This window comes from Salvia miltiorrhiza, chromosome 7 (genome assembly GCF_028751815.1).
Source record: "Salvia miltiorrhiza cultivar Shanhuang (shh) chromosome 7, IMPLAD_Smil_shh, whole genome shotgun sequence".
NCBI classification, from domain to species: Eukaryota; Viridiplantae; Streptophyta; class Magnoliopsida; order Lamiales; family Lamiaceae; genus Salvia; species Salvia miltiorrhiza.
The window spans coordinates 23,252,424-23,261,964 of NC_080393.1; the positions used below are offsets into that span (position 1 = coordinate 23,252,424).

The 9,541-nt window shown below is 41.3% G+C and overlaps 1 non-coding gene across 1 annotated transcript; it reads left to right on the top strand.

Moving 5' to 3' along the window:
* The first annotated feature begins 8,897 nt into the window (after positions 1–8,897).
* Positions 8,898–9,004, top strand: LOC130996490 (small nucleolar RNA R71). The gene has a single exon (XR_009092659.1). It is a non-coding gene; the product is annotated as a small nucleolar RNA R71 (small nucleolar RNA).
* The last annotated feature ends 537 nt before the right edge of the window (positions 9,005–9,541 follow it).

Below are 9,541 nucleotides of genomic sequence, written 5' to 3' on the forward strand. Positions count from 1 at the left end.
TCAACTTAGAATTTTGTCCAAAAACTCACGCAAGGAAAGTTTACCTATGATAAAACAAGGGTTAATGGCATCTAAATTACTCAATTATAGGTCAATTCTGGTTTTGGGTATCGAATTTTAAGGTCTGTAAAGAATAATACTAAATTTTCAATTTGTCTGATTTAGATATTCCGTCCAATTTCCGGCAAGGGTAATTTGGGGATTTTGCATACGTGTTAAATTAATGTTGCGATGGCATCCATGAGTCGTCAAAACATCCATGTGGCGATCCTCTCCATCCTCCAACACACCTCTTGCCCTCAAAATGTCTACCACTTCTGCGACTCTGCGGTGGCGGGCCTCATCTCCACCTCCATCCGCTCCGCCCTGGACTAGTTGGCTGAATCGGTGCTCGGCGGCTGCTGCTGTCCATCGAAGCCAGAGAGAGAAAGGAAGAACAGGGGCACTCCGCATAATCATTTTGCCAATTTCCATCCTTCAATTCCAGATACACACACTGATGACCCACGAGCCTGTTAGCCCGATCCGAATGCTGATGACTCTCATCTCTTATCCCACCATTGCCTTTCTGGATATTCCTTTATTTGATTTGATTCATTGCTTCTGGGCGCATCTTAATTTCCGATGGAAGCAATCGGAAACCCTAACCCTCTATTGGTGGCAATACTCACATCTGGATACACTTCTCCTCCATTGCCATTTAATTCAAAGATGGAATCTCTCATTTAGTCGGATGGTTGCGGAATTAATGAGATTATGAGGATGAATTTTGATGCCGTGAAGAAGGAATTGGTGATCGAGAGCTCTTAAAAGGATGTGGTTTTTCTTTTGACGATCCAGGGATAGATTGTCGTTAGATGAACTCAGATAGTTCTATATAAGCTGCATTCTTTGACGGTAGTTTCTCGTGTATGATTTCTGGTTTAGTTGTGATTTCTCTGTCATTGGGTGTAAAGGGATCGAAATTCACTTTAAGAGCAGTTGGATACTCTGTATTGGAACTTTTGGCTGGAAGATGGGGTGAATTTTGGCTTCTTATATGCTATATTGAATTAACGAAGGCAATGAATGCTATTTCAGTTTAGTATGTGGCGGCGGCGGCGGCGGGAATTCCAGAGGAGGCGGCGGCAGCTGAACTGTGTCAGCAATTGAGAGGCGAGCTTGGGCTTGAAGTTTGAACGGAGGAACAAGAGAGTCTGAGGAAGGAGAGCAGCGCCGACGATTTCATGTCGGTTTCGCCGGAAAGGGAACCGCGGTGGAGGATCTCAGTCGATATGTTAGAAGAGAGAAGGGAGTTGGGCCTAATCAAATCAAAGAGAAACCACTGTGTTTAGGGGCAAAATAAGATTAAATTGATAGTTTGGTAATTTATGCGCTATTATGCGTCTGGCGTATCCACACAGGATTTTTCGTCTTCCACGTCATTAGTTAAGTTGCCGGAAATTGAACGGGGTCGCTAAATCAGACAAATTGAAAGTTTAGTATTATTCTTTACAGATCTTGAAATTCGGTACCCAAACCAGAATTGGCCTATAGTTGAGTAATTTAGATGCCATTAACCCATAAAACAAAGAGTCGATCTCTTGTGAGGCCGGTTTCATTCACGAGGTTGAATTAGATAAAGAGCGCGACCGTGGGCAGTAGGGCGCCAACACGACATAGGGCATGAGTGTGACGGCGGCCCATGGCGTGGCCGCACAAGATGACACGAGCAGCGAAGTAGAGCTCGAATCGAGCACGAGGGTGGCTTTGGCAAAGTTGGGCCGCGGCCACGAAGGGCATCTTTAGGAGGATTGTGGCATTGATTTTTGTGAAAAAATGTAATATAAAAACATTATGGCACGAATTTTTGTGAAAAATGTAATATAAAAATATTATTTTTTTAAATCAATGGTTACTTTTTCTTATGACAATAATTATTTAACCTGCGACCCGCGAAATACAAGTTGCCGTGATTAAAAATAACAATTATTGCAAAAAAAAAAAGTGTCGTTTGACAAATATTACATTTCTTCTGTCGATTATTACTTTTAATCACAATAATAATTACTTTGAATTATCTGTGTTTTTCAACTGACCTGCGACCCGCGCCCAGCTCTCCCCGACCCGTGCCCCTGCCCTAACCTGTCTCACCCAAGTTTTTGCCTAAAAAAATATTTATTTACACTTAAATACATGAATTTTAAGTTATTTTGGTTTTGCCAATAAACTTTGCAATTTTTAATTAAATACATGAATCTATATAATGCTTGAATTTTTCACAATTTTAATTTTTCCGCAAATTAAATTCGAGATGACTTTTTTTGTGGCATCACCTCCAATCAAAACAATGTCGTTTCTCTTATAAAATATTTTTTACAAAATAATTAAATTAAATTTTAATTTTCACATCATCTAATATCATTTTCTATCGATGCCGCTCGGCATTTTTTTCTGCAACTGACACTCGACAAACCACAAGACACTTCATACGAGCAAGCAAGTCTTAGGAATGAGACACCCGCACAAGGTCCTCAATTCTCATTAGAGCATCCAAAATGGTGCACCAAGGTGGGTGCACAATTGTGGTCCCCACTTCTATTGCACCCACTCTCCACAATGGGAGATCCCACTGTTGGTTCAATAGATTTACTTTTCATTTTCTATTTACTTTTATTCTTGTTTTTAATTAAAATTGACAAACTTAAAATTCATTAATATTAAAAATCTAAACATTACAAATTAAAAAAAGCATAAATATTAAATTATTACATTATTTTCGAAAATATTAAATCTACGAGCTATGGGTCGACCGGACCAAAGCGTGCCCATATATGCTCGACTAAATCATCGCGAAGGCAAGCATGCATTCGACTATCCTACAAGCTTGCACTCCAGGCCATACAGGCGGCGAATTCCGGTGGTGCTCCGGAATTGAACTGTGTTTGAGGAAGGGAACTTGATCCCTCATCGCCGTCTCTATCAAAAGTTGTTGCAATTTCTCCTTCATCCTCGATTATCATGTTGTGCAGTTTAATGCACGTAAACATGATAGCGCTCATGTGCTCCTACTTCCATAGACGAGACGAACCTTTGATAATACCCCAACGAGCCTAAAGAACACCGAAAGCTCGTTCCACATCCTTCCTTGTAGCTTCTTGCATCAACTTAAACCTCCACTTCTTCTCATCGTTTGGAAACTGGAAGCTTTTGACGAATACCGGCCAATCCAGATAGATGCCGTCAGTTAAGTTGTAGCCTCTAGTGTGATGAGCATTGTTGACGACGAAGTGCACCGCCGCTTCAGTGTCTGATAAAACGTCATTGAACAGTGTGGACTAGTGGAGTACGTTGATGTCGTTGTTTGAGCCAGCGACTTCGAAGAAGGCGTGCCAGATCCACAAATCTTGTGAAGCAACGGCCTCTAGTATAATTGTTGGCTCGCCTTGATCCCCTCGAGTGTATGCGTCGTGCCAAGCCATGGGGCAATTCTTCCATCCCCAATGCATGCAGTCTAGGCTCCCCAACATTCCTGGGAACCCATGTCTGGCTTCGTGCATTGCAGTGAGTCGTACGCCAATTGTCAAATCGCGGCCGTGCACTTCTGGATCGGAGAGAAGTCGAAGCGGCCGCAAGCATCAGAACGTTGTTGGAAGTAAGGATCGACTTCTAGCGCATTCACAATGCGTAGAAATAACGCCCGACTCATACAAAAATGACGTCGGAAGAATTGTGGCCCATAAACGGGATCAGGAGCAAAATAATCACGATGGAAGCGCTCGGCTCACGATCACGGACAACAACTCTCCACTTCTTCTTCGGTAGTGGAGGAGGCTCGAAACGATAAGAACTCGCCACTTGCATGAAATTCATAGCACATCTCATAAAAAATAAATCGGGATGTAGAGTATGATTGGGAAGAGGAGGAAGTTTGATCACTAAATTATTAGCAACAAATTACCGCAACTAACACGGTGCAATTGTAGCACAAATTAAGTAACCGAGTATCGTATCCACAGGGACTATTATGACGAATCACTCTAAGTAATTCTAATTACACTCTAGTAATATTCAGGCAAACGAAAGAAGGAATGTTTAATTAACTTTAAACTAAAACGCAAATAACAATAATTAAAAACATGTAGGAAAATTCGAATATTAAAAGACAACTGATCCTAGGGTAGTAAATTCATTAACTAAATCCACATAATAAATCTATTAATCCTATGTACCAGTTTAATCCAGTTATGATGAGAGATCACTTAATTAATCAATCACTCTCGCTAGAGCAGCAACGATCGTAGATTAGTAAATTATCTATCTCCGTTAGGTCTCAAGAAAATCTACTAACTCCCAATAGCTCCTAAGAATAGCTCCCTATGATCCACCTATCTCCGCTAGGTCTCAAGGTTAAAATCATATCATACATTCCTGAATCCGCTAAACAGTTATCTCCGCTAGGTCTCAAACCGAATAGCTAAACATGCAAATTATTCGCCAGATAATCCACAAGAAATCAAGCACCAGGAATTATGAATCATAAACTGGAAGGCACAAAGGTATTAACAAATAAATCACATAAATTCAATCAACTATTTACAAACCCTAGAATCAGCTAAAGGGAACTAGCCAGACATGCTAAAATAAAACATAAACATAATTAAATAGAACGCAATTGTAAAAACAAATTATATAAAAACTGAATTAAAACTATTGTAGCGACTTGAATCTTCAGTCTTGATCCAAGCCTTGAAAACTAGAAAGCAATGAAATTCTGAAAGCTAAAAAACTGAAAAATAAAATCTGGGAACCCTGAATAGGTCAAAAGATGACCTATATATAGTGCCAGGGTAAAACTACAGAGTTTGAGCTCGAACAGACTTTGAAAAACGCATAAAAACTCAAAAACCCGGACTCGCGGCGGTCGCACGGCGGGCAGGCGGCGATCGCCGCCTCCTTCTTTAAAAATCCTCATGACGCGGCGGGCGCCCGGCGGGCGCCGCTCGATGGCCAGCCACGTCGATTTCTCGGCGGGCTGCGCGGCGGGCGCCGGCTGGGTCGCCGGTTGCTGCGTAAATTTCCTTCATGAGCCGGCGGTCGCCGGCTGGGTCGCCGGTTGATCGCCGGCAGCTCCGTTTCTTCCTTTTCTCGAGCTCTTCAAGCTCGTTTCGTCGATTTTCGCATCCGAAACACTTGTAACTTGATATTTGGATCTTCAACATCCATATGTAGCTTTCAAAACACTCAAACCTAAAACAAAATAACCAAAACCATACCCAAAAGTAATATCACAAAAGAATATGAAACTTAAACAAAAGATATCACAACTAAGCATAATTCTAGCACTTTGAACACTTAAACACTCCTAAAAACAATGCAAAATGAGTGTTTATCAACTCCCCCAAACTTACATCATTGTTCGTCCTCGAATAATGGAAAGAATAAACTCAATAAACACGAATGGGCAGAAATTTGGATCACAGAGGCCTCAGAAAAATGTAGAAAGTTAGAATTCTCAACTCTCCAACAAATAAACACAAAGTTCACCAATTAAACACAACTTAAAGCAAAATCAACCTTGAATTTCAAACAATTGAATCTCACTATGTATGTGTATCACTCAACTCTCAATGTGTATGATGGGACGTGTATACTCTCATCGAATTCAATGCAATGCAGATCACTTACCATAGGCTTGCCAATCGTCTACAATCTCCATCGCTAAAAGTGTGCCAGGACTAAGATCAAAAAGGTCTTTTTATTCGGGTTATAATGTAGGGACATTGGTTAAGGTAGGGAAATATAGGCTAAGTGACTCAAATAGATCAAGAACACCAACCTTATAGCTTCACTAATCAAGCATGGAATAAATTCCATCTTCCACCCAACTATATCACCATAATCAACACAACTCAAGGGATTTAATCATCACAAAACAGAACTAAACACTCTTTTATGCTCTCCATTTATTTCAACACACAAAGTCGATTTTCAAACAAATATCTCAATAAACTCTCGACTTCACACTTTTTTTTTCTTTTTTTTTTTTTTTTTTTTCACAACTTTCTAGAGCTTATAAGAGTAAATAGTAGCTCAATATCATCCCTTATTTTTCACAACCCACTATGAATATTCACCACACAAAGATTCTCATATACTTCATCACCCCCTATCATCCAGCTAAAGAATAAAAGCTAAATAGGCTCAAAGTGGATAACAAAGGATAATTGTTTTCAAGGACAGTGTTTGGGAAAATAATGTGGCTAACAAAAGATGGCCTAAAATCATCTCCTAATCCTGGGCACAACAACAACCTCGACACAGAAACCATGGCAAGTTCTAGAAGATCACCACATGCATGACAAAACTCACAACAAAGAATAAACTGTGCATAATATACAATTATAGCTCAAATTCTCACAGGTTTATTCAACGTCCCAAAATCAAGGTCAAAATCACCCTAAACTATGCAAATTAGTTCAAATTATGCTCAACTTGTCAAAGAAGATTGAATTCTACCAAATTTTATCAAAGAAATCATCATAAGCCCCTCACCAAAAATCTAATGGAGTAATAACCCGCTCAAAAGCATTCACACACCACCAACCAAACAGGATAAAACAATAAAGCCAACAAAAAGATAAAAGTGATACACATATCTATTCTCACCCCCCTCCCCCAAACTTATTACAGAACATAAGTTCAAAAATAAGTTTGGAGGGATGATGATATGTGTGTCACTACTCACAGAAAAAACATGCTCCATGGTGGTGGTATGAACCAAGCGCGAGTTCTCGCATCTTCCAAGCTCAACGCTGCACTAAAAACCCCAAAACAAAGAAAACAAAGAAAACAAAGAAACAAAAAGAAACTAAACGAAAGGAAAACAAAACAAAGAAACGGTTGGGTTACCTCCCAACAAGTGCTTAATTTAACGTCTAGAGCTCGACGATACCTCAAAAACTCATGGAGGTCGGAAACAGCACTCTAACCATTGGAAAGCTTTTCTACTTTTGGGTGCCATCTCCACCAAAACACTTCTCTTGGCTCGAACATCCTCCACAAGCATTGCCCCCTTCTCATTCTTATTCCGAAAAATTCGGAATTTCACTTTCTTCTTCTTGGGGGTATGGGTTTTCAAAGACCCCCCATCATGCTCCAAAAACAAACACATCTCAAAAGTCAGAACTTCTTTTGGTTTTGGAGTTTTTTTCTTGGCTTCATACTTGGGCAGCTCATTCTTCTCAACCTCTTCATCCTCCGAATTTGCTAGAAAACTGTCAGCCAAATTTATCACTTCATTCTGGGGAACTTCCTTTGGTGGAGGTTTCTTGAAAATCACAGTTTCCCCATAGGCTCCCAATATCATCGTCCCCCTTTGCATATCTAGCTTTGCTCCACATGTGGCAAGGAAAGGTCTTCCTAACAGCAAAGGCATCTTTGGATCCTCCGAAATATCCAACACTACAAAGTCGACTGGGAAGAAAAAATCACTCACTTTCACAAGCACATCTTCCGCTACTCCTAGAGGTTTAGAGCAAGACTTATCAATAAGCTGAATTGTCTTGTTAGTTGGCTTCAAATCCCCCAGTTGCAACTTCCTATACACTTTGAGAGGCATGACATTTATGCTTGCTCCGGTGTCACACATCACTTTCTCAAACAATGACTTTCCAATCTTCACAGGAATATTGAAGCTGCCCGGATCTTCTCTCTTTGGAGCCAACTGATACTCCTTCACTGCGAGCACCTCCTCAAATTCATTGAATGCTCTCTTCTTTTCCATCACAGCCTTCACAATTTGCACCTCATTTGGCTTGTTTCTCAAGATCTCCACGGAAAGAATATTCACAGCCAACTTCTTAAATGTCTCCAAAAACTTCTCATCCATCTTCGGCTTTGCCAGGCTATTCGGGAAGGGTGCTACAGGCTTGTACTCTGGCCTGGGAAACGTAAGAGTTGGAACCGGCTCCTTAACAGCAGAAGAGCTCGAATCCTTTTTAGGGTGAGGCGTCTGTTTCGCTGCAAGCTCCTCCAAGTCATCATCGTCGTCCTCCACTACTTTGCCTTTTCCCTTGTCATTCCTCTGCTCAGTATGATCCCGCTGCTCTGCATCCTCAACTGTAGTATCAACCACCCGTATGGAATGACATTGCTGATTTTGCTGAAATTGTTGATGTTGGCTCTTCGGATTGAACTGAGTGTTGCTAGGAAATTGGCCTGGCTTGTGCTGTGCAGCTGCTTAGTTAGCCATCTAACCAACTTGAATCTCCAACATCTGCACCTGCTTAGACAACGCTGAAAAGTTTTGCTCCATGTTGGAGATTTTGGTCCCCATGTTTGCCGAATTTGTCTCCATCCCAGTGACCTTCACCAATACTTGCTTCATCATTTCCTCCATTGAATCTTTCTTTGGCTCATTGATTACTCCTCCACTAGACACAGAAAACCCAGGTGGAGGCTGCACAACACTGTTGGGATTTGAATAGGAAAAATTTGGATGATTCCTATTATTAGGATGATACGGTGGATTTCCGCTCTGATGCCCCTGATAGTTTGGTCTATTGAATTGGTACTGCTGCTGGACATAATTAGCATCTTCAAATTGTGACACATCAGATAAACTCGGCTGTTGAGGAATTTTAGCTAGCAATGCTTTTCTCTCCAACTCATACTGCTTTTGAAGAGCTTCATATTTCTCCTTAAAATCATCTCTCTCCTCATGCACAGCTGCAATTCTTCCGGTAGAATTTCTGTCATTCGGCCATTGATAACTATTGGAGGCCATCTCTTCTATCACACGATAAGCCTCCCTTGTATTTCTATGGAGAAGACATCCACCTGCAGTAGCATCCACCATACTTTTTGTTAGACCAGTCAAACCATTATAAAAGTGAATGATTTGCTGATCCTCCGTGAAACCATGTTGTGGACAGTTCCTGAGCAGCTCACGAAATCTTTCCCAGGCATCATGAATGGTCTCATCTCCTAGCTGGGAAAAGTGAGAAATCTCCGCAATGATTTTCTGAGCTTTAGAAGCAGGAAAGTATTTTGCCAGGAAAGCTCTACACAAATCCTCCCATCCAGTAATAGCACCTCTGTCCAAACTCTTGAACCACTCCTTCGCTCTGTCCCTGAGAGAGAATCCAAACATCTTCATTCTGATGGCATCTGGTGGCACTCCATTCTGCTTAATAGTGTCGCAGATATCTAGAAACTGAGTAATGTGAGCATGCGGGTTTTCGGAAGCCATTCCACTAAACTGTTCAGCTTGCACCATGTTTATCAATCTCGGCTTCAGCTCGAACGTGGTAGCCTGCACAGTTGGTCCCCATCTGCCTCCTTGAAATTGATCAACCCGAGGCTGATACATGTGATTCAGTGGTGGCTCTGGTGGAGGAGTCCGGTTGCGCTCTCTCTCTTCGTCTAGCTGCCTCTGAAGGTGTGTCACGGTTCGCACAAGAGTTTCAAGGTCCATGTTATTCTGTTGCTCTGCCATTGCTTGCTTCTTCTTTTCGCGGTTGTCTCTTTTGTACTGCTTTTCGATTTCCAAGTTCAAAGG